The sequence below is a fragment of the Colius striatus genome, chromosome 4, assembly GCF_028858725.1.
Source record: "Colius striatus isolate bColStr4 chromosome 4, bColStr4.1.hap1, whole genome shotgun sequence".
In the NCBI taxonomy this organism is placed as follows: Eukaryota; Metazoa; Chordata; class Aves; order Coliiformes; family Coliidae; genus Colius; species Colius striatus.
Genome location: NC_084762.1, coordinates 4,123,200 through 4,136,470, shown reverse-complemented (window position 1 = coordinate 4,136,470; position 13,271 = coordinate 4,123,200). Strand labels below are relative to the sequence as shown.

Sequence of the window (13,271 nt, the reverse complement as noted above, 5' to 3'; positions counted from 1 at the left end):
TTACTGAAGTGAGTAAATGCCAGGTGGCCTGCTTCTGCTCCAAATTACTTCAGACTTTACACCACGGTAACTCAGTTTCAGAGCTGTTACTCTAGATTTGCCTGACTGTAACTGGATGCTGAATTTGTTTAATAGCTTCTGTCATATTTTGTGACATTAGTCAGCTCAAGCCAGGCTTTTAATACAGGATTTATATGCAAATTGGATAATGCCCAATTTAACTGATTCTCCTCTCTTAATAGGACTTGCAGAATTGGAAATACAGTTGTAACACATGTTTTCATTAGAGGCATGAAACCACAGTGCTTTTTTGTGTGGCTAGAAGCTACAAGCATTCAGTTCTGATGACCTTTTTTAGTGGAAATTCTGGTACAAAAGAAGTAGAAGCTTTAGGGAAATTATTTTCTGTGTATACACATAAATAACTTTGCAAAGTCAAGATGAGAAGGATTTTTCAAGTTAAGTCTTGAAGAATTCCAGTAATGACATGCTGAAATAGAGACAAAAAAGGCAGCTCATACTTTCCTCTCTGGTGGCTGGACCTCAGAGGCTTCACAGATTTCTGTATATACGTTCCTTTTGGGCTCTCCTATGGTCTAGGACCCCTAAGGACAGTCACAGGAAGCCTGTAGGGAGCTGTGGGGGTTTCTGACTAAACAGAAGATCTACTATTTTGTAAGTCAGATTCCTGATTTGATGCTCTTCTATGCTAATGCATCTTTTAGGGGCATTTAAGTAAAGTTTGTTTGCAGTGTAAGAATCTAGCAAGATATATTTTTAATTACTTGAAGTCTTGAAAAGGAAAATGCCCTATTCTTTTTAACTACACAACAATTTGATATCCAGGTGAATATTTGCCAAATATTGCTTACTTTGAAAAAGTGGGAAAACTTTATGAGTATGGAACTAGAAGACAAATCTCCAGTCCTGTGTGTATGAATCTAATAGTCACCTCCCGTGTCATCAAAAACAAATTAGTGAAGGTTTCTGTACCTGAGTTTTGTAGGTACAGTATGGAGAAAATAATGACAGGGCTATTCTAAAGCTTGCTCAAAAAAACCCCCACCATGTGACACCTGGTGAATAGAAACTATATAAGTTCTCAGAATGTTTAGTAGAATTGTATGTAGTTTTTTAAGTAAGTCCTATAAAATTGGGCTAAGCCTTCCTGTTCTGGGCAGTCCCAATACAAGTGAAAATTATTGCAAGGATGTCAGAGAAGACTGAATTTGAGCACTCCATTTCCCGAGGATGAGTGATGCCACCTCTGAAATGTGGACATTAGGAATAGACTTTCCAGGAATAACATCACATCACTACCCACATGCATCTGTGAGTAGTTGGTTGAGCTTTTTCAGAAAGTTCACAGGCTAGTGAGTTAATCTGCATCCCTCAATCACATACATATCCATGGAAATACTTGGTGAACAGAGAGCCCATCAACTAGTTAGAAACCTTTTCCTATATCCCATCCTCTTTTGGCCCATATACATATGTTGTTGTAAATAAATAAGTAAGTTTCTTTTAATGGAATACTGGACTTGACCAATTAGTCTGTAAGCGAAACAACCTCCAAGACACCAGCGTTGGGCTAGCTGCTCAGGTAAAGTCAGTTGTATTTTTTCTTTCATTTTATGAGGAATAACAGTATGAATATCATCTAGTAGCAGACCTGGAAATAAGCTACAAGCTGCTGATTCCCATACATAACTGCCTGTGGGGGGAAAAAAAAGGAAACATCCATCATCTTTCCAAAAAGTTGGTAGAAAAAAAGCAGAGTAAATTGATAGTATTTTTTCAGTGTGTTGGTTTAGATGAGGCTTTTTTGGCTCTATCTTGAAAAAACAGCTCTACTTATCAGTGATGCATCCAGAGGTGTGTATTACTCCCCATAATATGAAAGGATTTAAGAACTGGTTAAATAGATCACAAAATCATAGAATCAAGGGCTGGAAGGGACCTGGAAAGCTCATCTAGTGCAACTTCCCTGCCAGAGCAGGACACCTAGAGTAGGGCACACAGAAACTCGTCCAGCTGGGTTTGGAATGTCTCCAGAGAAGGAGACTCCACAGCACATCTGGGCAGCCCCTGCCAGTGCTCCCTCACCTCAACAGGGAAGAAATTCCTCCTTGTGTTTCTTTGGAACTTCTTATTCTACAAAAGTTTCTGGAGTGTTTCAGACATTACTCATTCCAGCTCTTATAAAAATAATTTCACAAGACACCTCAAACTCTTTTTCTGGTTCCAGAACCTTTGTTGTTGCAGGTATTTGTTGTACTTCAGCTTAAATGAAGGTGATACAGCATAGGAGAATATTTCAGTTTTTGTTTTGTCCACAAACTGAATATCTTGATTTTTGCCAGAAACGTTAACTGTCAGATTTGGCAAAGTCCTGCCATTCTGTGAAATCATCTACTGCTTTTTGGAACAGACCATTTTGCACAAAACTGCCTTTTTGGAATAGAACCCATTCACCTGCTTTTTAAGCGTTTGCTTCTGATACCGAATATACGAAAACTGGGCAGAAGTAAAGAGCACACAATAAACTGCCTGTGCCTTGAGTTCTCTTGAGTTGTTTTGAAATCTGTTCTTGTTCTGATTGGTGGCAGCCTGCTAAATTCAGACTTACATATGAATTTTCACCATTGGCTTAGATCTGAATGTTCTCTTTGCATAGTTGTAACTTCATAAAATATTCACCTTACCTGACAACACTTTTAATGTTTGGTTTTAGTCCATAGGTCGACTTTCCTGGAAAGGTTATGGGAAAATCTTTTGCTTGTTCTTGATTGAAACAGGAAAAGAGCAAAATTATTATCTACTTTTCCCCTTTGAAATGTAGGTGGGGAAAGAGGCAGCTGCTATGTAAACACAGGGATCTCATTTGTCTGTTTTATCCTGGCCATTTCTCATCGAGTGCTGAATTGCTTTGGAAATAAAAGGTTGAACAAATATTTTTAAAATCTAATGCCTGTTTCCAGTTTACTCTTCATTGCTTTGTGCTATTGGCTTTTTGAAAGGCTTGTACCCTGGTTGCTACCATGTGGTGAGGCTACAGCAGTGCTTTTAAACTGCTGCAAATCAGCGTGACTTAACACATGCCATACTTGCCACTACCTTTGGTGCCACGAGGCTTCCTTGGATGCTTAGTTAGGCCTTAAAGGAAATCCTTATACCCAGTATGTTAAGCAGCTCTTACTTTTTAGGAGAATTAGACTTTTGGTTATGGATTGCAGCATTGATTACAAGATCCTTGATCACAGATGAGCTCTGCAACCTGAACACTCAGGTAAGTTGGAAGAAGTAGTTGCCTCTCACCTCTCTGAAGCAGGTCCTGAAATCCCAATGCTATAAATACTTCTGTGAGTGGTTACCTCATTTGCCTACCCAAATAAAGATGGAATGCTCACATACCTGAAAGTTTCTACAGTTGTGTGCAAGATTGAAGAGTTTAATAACATAATATAATATAGCTGGTACCTCTGGAAGAGGTTTTAAAGCTTGAAAGAGAATTGTAATATGTAATATTATTAGAGCTACTTGCTCTTTAAAACTTCTTATTTTGGTCTTGAAAAGTAAGCATATCCAGAACATTATATTTTTTCTCCTTAATTTAGATTAAAATTGGGTGTAAGATCTGTCTTTGCCTGCTAAAGTCCTTCCACTCCTTTAAAGGAGCCCTGAATTTTTGCCCACATTTTGCCCAGCAGTGACCTGATATATCCCACTACTGAAGCCATCTGGGGGAGTGAGTGTGCAGGCTGAGTGATTCAACTGCAGAGTTCTTAAGCATCATTTCTGACATGGAAATGTCAGTTCAGTTTGTAAATGTAAACCTCTGTTCAATCTGTTCCAGGTTTTACTGGCAGGGAACACAGATACTGGAAAGTAAACTGGGACCTAGCACTAAAACAAATGCTACGGCTCTCATCAGAGTAGGAAATTAGTTCCATCATGGCTATTTTTCCTTTAAAATGGCTAGATATGTAAGTTTCTTTTTTGCTGGAGTGTTTAAGAGGTAATTTACCAAGGAAGAGTTTGGCCTGAGGTATATATCAGAATGATCAGTGATACAGCGGTGGTATAATACACGCTTATCTCAGAAATCTGAGTGCTGATAGATTGCATCTGTTCTGTGTGTCTAATTGCTTATGCAATTAATTATCCTTTAGAAGATACATTCGCCTTGAGTCTACACCAAAAGTTGTGCTTGTCTTTTCAGACTAGTTTCTGCTTTTAAACTTTATTAAAAACCCAGGAAGATGTGTGCCATTACTTGGCACAGGTTGTCACATATCTTGGCTTTCCATCTGGTTAGGTAATTCATTTGAGAAGTGAGCTAAGCAACACAGCCAGTGTTGTCATTTTTGTGACTGCCTCTACAAAAAATACTTCCTTGAAATGCTTTCATTTCACATTTCTTCACAGCTACCTTCTTGCCCGGTGCTAAACACAGCCCTCTGTCTTTGCTGCGTTTTGTGCCTCAGAAAAAAATGAATATCAGTCTCTGGGCTTGCATACATAGGAGCATTGAGAGAAAAACTATTCCAAGTTAACTGCATGAACATTCTGGAATATTAATTGGAGCTAACTTCAAACATGTATTAATTCAATTACGTTCATTTCTGTTATGAATACTTGTATTTGGAAGTGACTTTTGTTTGTTTGGCTGACTTCTAAAATAAATGAAAGCATTTCATGGTCACTTTTAAACTCTGTTTATGGTTTAACTAATACATTTTAAAAGCTTATTCAAATAAATCTTCCTGAAGGTTCTGGCTAATAAACCCTGCCACGTTTTCTTCCCCTGTAGTTTCAATATTCTGAAATTTTCCTGGTAATAACCTCCAAAAAGCCCCAAAATCTTCTCCCTTAAACACTCCTGATGCTTCCCAAACTAAATACTCTCTTTTGACTAACTTAACAGATCACATCATTTGGCATGGGCTCTGCTACTGACCTCAGAAAAAATAGTCTTGAAAATGAGTTCAAGCACTTCAGAGCAGTTGAAAACAGCTTTCTTGGAAGTATTACTAGGTGTTGGTTTCTACTTTCTTCTGAGTATACCTGGTTTCATGCCTGGGGTTCTTCCGTCAAGGCTAATAAAAGTATTGTTCACAGACTTGTAATCATTGCCCAGAGAGGCTGTGGCTGCCCCATCCCAGTGTCCAAGGGGAGGTTGGATGGGGCTTGGAGCAACCTGGTCTGGTTGCAGGTGTCCTTTTCTATGGTAGGGGGGCGGGAACCAAATGATCTTTAAAGTCCTTTTGAACCCAAAGCACTCCATGATTCTATGCACAGTGAAGCAATGTGGAGCTGGACAACTTTACATAGCAATTGCTTTTCCCTCTTGCTTTTTAATTAAGCTTTGAACAAGTAGTTAAATGTATGTCATGAGTGCTATAAGGAACACTTTTAAAAGTTCCTGAATCCTACTGCTCTCCTATTTGTGTCTATTTTAGAAAACTTGTTGGTTTTAAGGTATGGAGCTTTGAGTTGTAGCACATTGTTTTCATTGCATTTTCATTGTGTTCTTTGAAGGCAGAAACATACAGGTTTGAGTGTATTTTTGTGGAAAGGACAAATATATATACAAAACTGATTGGTAACTGAACAAACCCAGGCTTCTGAATGTTATTTAAAGAACAGAGATTTCTATGCCAAATATTGCTTATCATGTCATGTCTTGCCATGAGGGACAATGCTCTAAATACAAGGGATTAAAACTGCTCTTGCCCTAAGCTCGTGAAAGCTGCCGGAAGCCGCTGGATGTGTGCTCAGTCAGAACAGCACTGCTGGCCCAGGAGAGCAGCCACACTGTTTAGAAGCTCTGCCTGCCTCTGGAGGGCCAAGATATTGGCTGCCAGTTTTCTGATGGTTTACTATTATTATCTGAAGTCCTGAATTTTTCTGTCACTTACACCGCTCTAATTCTGTTTCATCCTGCCAGTTTCCTGCGGGAGGTCTGTGAAAGACTAGTGGCTGCTATCTTTAAATCCTCCAAAACTAGAAGTGAATTGTGCTGAGCCTACAAGCTGGTTTTGCCAGGCAGGATAGTGGCAGTAGCAGATACTGCTGTTGTTGCACAGGATTTGAAGTAGCTTCAGTTTCAACTGAAGTTCATACCTGTTCTTATAAAAAGACTTGACTTTACATGAAACAGTCATAACATTTTTCATGTCTGACTTTTATTTCACCTGAAATGGCTTGAAAGAATCTTGGGCAAGTATTTAAATCTCCTCTTTTGGCACGTAAGGTTTAGGGACATTTTAAGAGATCAGTGTAAAATTTTATGAGATCCATAAAACTTCTTGATTGCAGAAGGGTAATGCATTGATTTTTGAAATCTCTCTTGAGAAGTGGGCAGGAGAAATGAGTTATTAGTCAAAGACTGGTGTATGGAATAGAAGCTCACAAATGATTTTTGTTCAATGTATTTTTAAAGCTAAAGGCAGAAGTACTTGTAACCTTTTTAACTCCAGAATTGCAGTTCTCATTAAGGAACTTGCAGAAGATGCATATTTCTGTTTCAATTTTTGGATGAAGAAAACACACTTGCTTACTTGAGTTACCCTCTACAGAGCCACCTTTCAACAAGGAGTTCATGTTTTTCCTTACCTTGACTTTCTTTAAGGAGGATAAAGAAGAATATTGAATACATTTGGTATATAGTATCATGTGTTTCTCAGGGGATAGACTAGTTGCTAGCTTTGGGCTATGTCAGAGTGAAAATGAAACCTTGTGTTTGTGACAATTGGCTTGATAGCAGCTGTCAAACCTGATTCTGAGTCGTGGGAAGTATTTGAAAATGTTCCTGTCAAATAATGACATGCTCAGTTCATTCCTGACCTTGAAACTTACTGCTTGCTGTAACAAAATATTCTTCTGACATCTGTAGCCTCTGTGAAGTAGGACCAGTAGGGTTCTTTAAATCTAATCTATATTATCATTAATATAATAAAACAATCCAATCCCCTGTGTCAGAGCATCATAATTAATTTGTTCTAGTGTCAGTCTACTTTCTTTCATGCTGCTTTTTCATTTTCTAGTAGAGGTTACAGGAAGAGGGAAATCATAACAGGACACTGAGAATATAACTCTAATTTACATGGAAAATATAGTACTAGTAAAAGAGCAGTGAATTTCCTTTGGGAAAACAAGGTTTTCTCCTTTGGTACTGTTGTTCTTCATAAAATCTTCAAAAACTCTGCTTTGACCTTGCGGTTAATGACCTCAGTAAAGTAATTTCAGGATGGGATTTTATGTGTTTTCCTTTTACTTATTCTGCCTGATAATTTTATTGATACTGATGGGAAAAATGAGTTTCATTTACATTTAGATAACCAACTTGTTATAACAACGATTTTCCCCTTAAAGAAGGGAATGGGAATCATTCTGTGACAGTTGGCAACCACCCAGCACTGGGAATTCCATAGCACTCGTGTGGGCTGGAAGATTCAGTAAGCACCATACTGATAAACGTTTTTTAGGAACATGACCTCAAGGTGTTGGAGGTTTCAGAGTGGATTGAATTAGACTGCTTTATCTGTGGAAAGCTATACTTACCCTGCGTTGTCTAATTCTTGGGACCTTGTTTACAGGAAGGATTGTTGATCCATGGAAAGTCAATGATGAGGCAGTTGTCATACATTTGCATTGTGGAGATGATGTCTCTGCAGGGTTGTGGACTCTTTCATGTTCATATAGGCGCTGTACCTTTCTTGAACTCAGACAGAGCCCGGATGCAGTCTGCCACTACAAGATGCAAGGCTGTTCCAGAGAGGAAGGAAAGTACAGAGCTTAAGGTGCAGGACTTGTTCAGAAAGCTACAAGCTTTAGGTCAAGGTTATTTGATAATGCAGTTCATTCTTAAGTATCCATTTAAATAAGATGTTTCCCTGGACCCAGCAGCTCACTCAAAAAACCTGTGAGCAATGGAAAAGCTTGTAAGAAGGCTATGATTCTATGGCTACTATTCTATGATTCTAAGGCTCAAAGACACACCGTTTAGGAGTTCATTGACCTAGGTATTCACTGCAAGTCAACTGGATTGCAGTGTCAGAAGGATCTCACTCTTAATTTCAAATCTGATGTGAAAGGTGAGAACGAGACAGTCAAGGCAGTGCTCTGATGAGGTGTGTCTCTGAGATTGTTCTTTGTGTCCAGAATATGTGTTATCCTATAGGTACACATGGTGTAGGTTTATCTGTAGACCCCCCCTGGACAAAATGTAAGAATATTTTGTGCTGTATCATAGATTGAACACGTCTTGTCTTGCAGCTCCTTTTAATGGAGGAATGGGTTAGAATCTTTTCCCAGATGGTGGGTAGGGAGCTCTCTATATGCATTTTCTACGGCCTTTGGTAGCACTGGAGCATGTTGTGGTGTGATTCATAGCTTATCTCCACAGGCAATACCATTGGCCTAGATGAGGGAGTAGGGCATACCCTTTTTTCCACAACATGATCTGAAGGTTTTTGCAATTCATTGCTTCAAGTGGAATGTGGTGATCGTTCAAGAACTCAACTGAACAGAGTCTCTATAGAAAAATGCCTCTTTGAGATAATGCAGCGAGACCCATTAGTCATTGACTTTCAGTGGCAGTGACTGAATCAGAGAACTAGTTAGTTTTGGAGGCACAAGGCTCTTTGTCTGTATATATAAATAAATGGAGATTTAAATTATGGAATTTAAATTATTTTCTTAATGCAGATGGATCACCCAGTGCCTAAAATTTGCTTGCTTTCTGTTAGCTTAGAGGTGTTTGGTAGACTTAATAGGTAGAGATTTGCAAGAAAGTTCCTTAGTCACTGGAAATAATTTCTTTATGCCTGCGATAGATGGACACTAGAGGGCTCTTTAGACTAATACACAGTAACACAATGTCATGTTTATAATTGAGGACGATTGTAAGGCATTTTGTTATCTTGAATTAAATGATTCAAAGCACTGTTCTCATTAGAATAGTGGAAGGCTTTCCTTTTCAAGAAAAAAATAAATCAGTGTCTTTGAAAGATGAGCCATACAGCCTGCTGTTACGGAGCAAGTATTTCAGGTTTTGAGAAATGAGCCTTTTATATGTAGTGATCTAACTGGTTTCAATCTTTATACATTTTTTCTGATTAGCAGACAGGATTTTCTTCATGTTCCTGTTCCAAGTGGTTTAAGATAACTACATGTTTATGTTTCTTTCTGCTTGTCTGTCCATCTTTGAATTTCTTTCCTTCCATGATAATTTATAATAGCCCTTGTATTATGAAGCCCAAATCTGCGTTGTGCTATATGCAAGCACTGTATGCAGAGGTGAGTGTGAGATGTAGCTCTGCTTGTTTGAAAGTGTTTTTCACTCACTTTATACTTGCTTTTCAAAAACAGGACCAAACATTATACACTTTGTGCATGTAAGAATGATTCTTAGCTGGTGTGAATTTCCAGTGCAGCCTGGAAAGGCTATGTCGTTGTACATTGACTGAAACTTGGACTGAGTGTGTTTATTCCAGTGATACCACTGAGGTGGTAAGAAGGGAAGATGCAAAACCTGCTCTGTGTTGATCGGAAAAAACATAAAATAGGAGCACTCCATAAGCTGTGGGGGAACAGTGATTCCATGGTCTCAGTTTACAGAGTCTTTGTAATCAGATACATTTTTTTCATACCTCCCTCTTGATTTTTCCTTGTCAAGTGGTTCTTGTGCACAATTTATTGTAGTGTTTTTCAATGACACTGTGGTGTTGTAAAAGATAATTGATATTAGAGAAAGGGAGAGACATTACAAATTGAATTAGTTACTGTGGTATGCAATTTACATCACTCTAGGCAGCAGCATTTGCTATTGTCAGAGGGAAGCCTGAAGTTATGCACCAAAATTAATACAATGGTGCTTTCAAACTTAAAGCTTTTATGTACACAAAAATGTACACACTTATTTTGACAGGAGTTTGTGGAGAGCCATGAGTAGGTTGCTTGCTTAGGAAAATGAAGGGCTTTTTTTTCCCTATGGCAAGTCACCACAAAAGACACAAATGGGACTTGAAAGATAGGTTGGTAGTCAGTTTATGGGCCCAATATCCTAGAAACCAATGGAGCTTTTTCTGTGTTAAATAATATTGGCAGCAGCAGAGACTTTCTTTGGCTTTCAAACACTCTTCATTTTCTTGGATTTTCCTGGCGCTGCCAGATTGTTTCCAGTCACAGGTATATGTAACTTATTTTTAGCCCTCGGTGTGTGGTTGTTCTGTCCAAAACATTCAGCCTCCAAGTGGAATTTTTAGAAGTAAAGAAATGTAATGTTGTAGCAGGCACAAGAGTAGGAACATCTATTTGAACTATTTCAAGATCGGAGAGAGATATTTCCATTTGGCTTTTCTTTTGGATTCCTGAGACTTGGTGACTCAAAATATCCAGTACCCAAAAGGAGGCTATGAATTTCTAAGCAAGACTTAAACCAGTCGGGGGAAATTCTGGCTGATGGTGAGGGAAGTGTTAACTGACCAGAACAGCCTGCAAAGAGAGCAGGGAAAGAATGTTCTTGGTCTGTTTTATAATTCTCTCTCCTCCAAGTCTCATCAAGGTCACATTACTGTTCTTACATGCCAGAAGTTCCCAAGGGAAGTGGGAGAAAAGGAATGTATGAAGAAAGGTACCTAAGGGTGATCAGAGGTGACTTAGGATGCTTTGCCTGCCAGGGTGAGAGATGGGGAAAGAGGACACTGTTGAAAAGCAATAGAGGGGTGTGCTGGACTGAGGTCAAACTGGGAGAAGGAGGGTGGGGAGGTGAGGGCAGCAGAAGAAAACCTGCCCTTGATGTCTCCTAAGCCTTCTCCCCCATGCAGAACTCTGTAACTCCTTGCTGGTACCCTCTCTCTAGGGGTATTTGAGAATGCCTCCAGGCCTCTTTCAGGTCCTCACCCTTACTCACTTCACCACCTACCATAACCACTCTCCTAGCATCTCCACCCCACCCATACCCCTGCTCTGCTGCTGTTTCCAAGCTACATGTTGCTGGCCCAGGGATGAGGACAAAATTACTTCCTTTTTTCTCATCCTCAGGGCAGTAGCATTTAGTTTTGCCTGTCCTGCTGAGAAGTTTTGCAGTGATTGCATGGAGGACAGCATGGCTGTCTTTCCCTAAACACTGCTGATGTTATACCTGCCAATTACCATAATCAAAGTCATTTCAGTTTGCTTTGAGGATAGATGCAGTCAGCAGTGTGGATGTGTAGTTCAGTTTGCTGCACACAAAATGAATTAGAGCTATGGACATTAAACTGCTTTAAAATGTCTTCTGGATGTTCTCTATGGCTAAAGACACTATTCAGCCTGAGACATCAGGCTGCTGTATTTCTACTTTTCATCACTGATGAAGCATGATGCATGTGGTGACTTAGATTAGAAAATGACAGGCTTGGACTTGTTTTCAGCTCCTGTTTCTAGCTATCATAGAACCAAAATAGCATAGGCTGCAGCACAGTTTATAAAGCTTGCAAAGCACACTTGGCCAGTGAAAATGCCAGCCAGGTATCAAATATTTAGGCAAAGAGAAAGTTCCTTTGATATAATCAACAATTTATCCCAGGACCACAGCCTAGGATTTAAGGAGAGCCTGTGTTGGCATTAAGCTGAACAGATGAAATGTTCAGTGAAAAGAACATTTAAGAATTATTTCAGTCTTCTGTGTCATGATTACTTCTATTTGACTGGGCTTTGTTTGAATAGAAAACAGAATACAAAATACTGTGATTTTGGAAAGCTTGAGTTCATTTGTTTACTCAGTTCTTGCTAGTGTGAATTAATATATACACTTTCTACTTGAAATAACCCAGTTTAGTATTTTTAGCCTCTGTAATTCAAGGTCTCAGAACAAGATTCAAATAATTGCTGAGAACTGCAACATTTCAGGAAGAAGCAGAATTATGCCAGAGTCAGGAGAGATTAATATATTTCACTTTATGAGAAGATAAAGGCTCCTGTTTAGAAGGGTCAAGTAGTTCTAAGATGCTAACTTGTCTGAGGCTAAATTATAAACTACTCCCATTAGTTATCACTGAGATTGTTACAGGGTTTTTGGAAGGAGTATTTTTGTTCTGCATTGCATAAATTCTGTAATAAAACCTTGTTGTAGGCGAGGGACATTTGTTAGCATTTTCATTAAAAACATTTAGAAAAAATAATTAAATGTATCATTGTGCCCCACTCTAGGTGGTGCTGCTCTGGCAGGGGGGTTGGACTGGATGAGCTTTCCAGGTCCCTTCCAGCCCTTGAGATTCTGTGATTTTGCAAATTATAATAGTAATAATAAAAAGGCCATTCGTAATCATCAACAACACAAACCAAAAACTAAAGGCACATTCAGAGCTCTGTCTTTCTGGTTAAAGAAATTCAACTGGGGGCCTCAACAAATGCAGACAATCCTCTTTCCTGGACAGTGTTATTTGCCTCAATGCCTCTTTTCATTTAGAACATGTATTAATCTTGTCCTTCAAAGGTGTGGCTTTTGCTAGAGGAAAAGGTAACATGTTCCTGGATTGCAGAGAGGGCATGAAAGAAAAGGAAGGAAGGAAGGAAAGAAAGAAAGCGCAGTGCAAGCAACATGACTGTGTTAGATCCTGACTTCTGCCAGTAGAAACTGGTTGTAATGGTCCAAACCCAGTACCTGGTACTTAGTATTTCCACTGCTATTGGTATACAGACCTGTGGTTCTGTGGTTTTGACTGAGTTTATGAAGTCCACAGATGCCTACTGAACCATATAAACAGCAGTAAATCATGCTAACCCCTTTTCATAGAAATGCACCGTATTGATAATCTAAGAAAATGGATGTTGGCCACTATAATTGCAGCTAAATACTTTACTATGATATATATATATAGCATTTTCTCTCTATTATTTGAAGTTAATGGCTCCCAGTTTTCAGCTGAGTAGTTCAGCTAGAAGTGGGAAATTTTATGTGGATGGTGGTAAAAGGTAATTTATAGTCCAATGGCAAGCATACAGGCACACTCTGGAAACCCAGCATATCCATGGCCGTTTCCCCATTTTTCCACTCCTGCCTTTTATTTAGTTTTCAAGGGACTGCCTGTTTAAAGATTCCCAAAGACAGCTGGATCCTGTAGGCTCAGTCCCTGTTGGTTTTGCTGACAGTCCATACGTTTTTGGGATTGTGTTTCCACCACACAGTGAATTTTGCTCTAGGCTCCATGATACAATTTCAAAATACAAATGCAAGAACTACTTGACTGCTACTGAAATCTCATGCTGTTATCACGCTGATC

General features: G+C 39.1%; 1 protein-coding gene across 1 annotated transcript in view; it reads left to right on the top strand.

The window, feature by feature from the left end:
• RNF144B (ring finger protein 144B) overlaps nucleotides 1-13,271 on the top strand; it is an 80,693-nt gene that overhangs the window by 1,112 nt on the left and 66,310 nt on the right. The gene's annotated exons all lie outside the window — the stretch shown is intronic.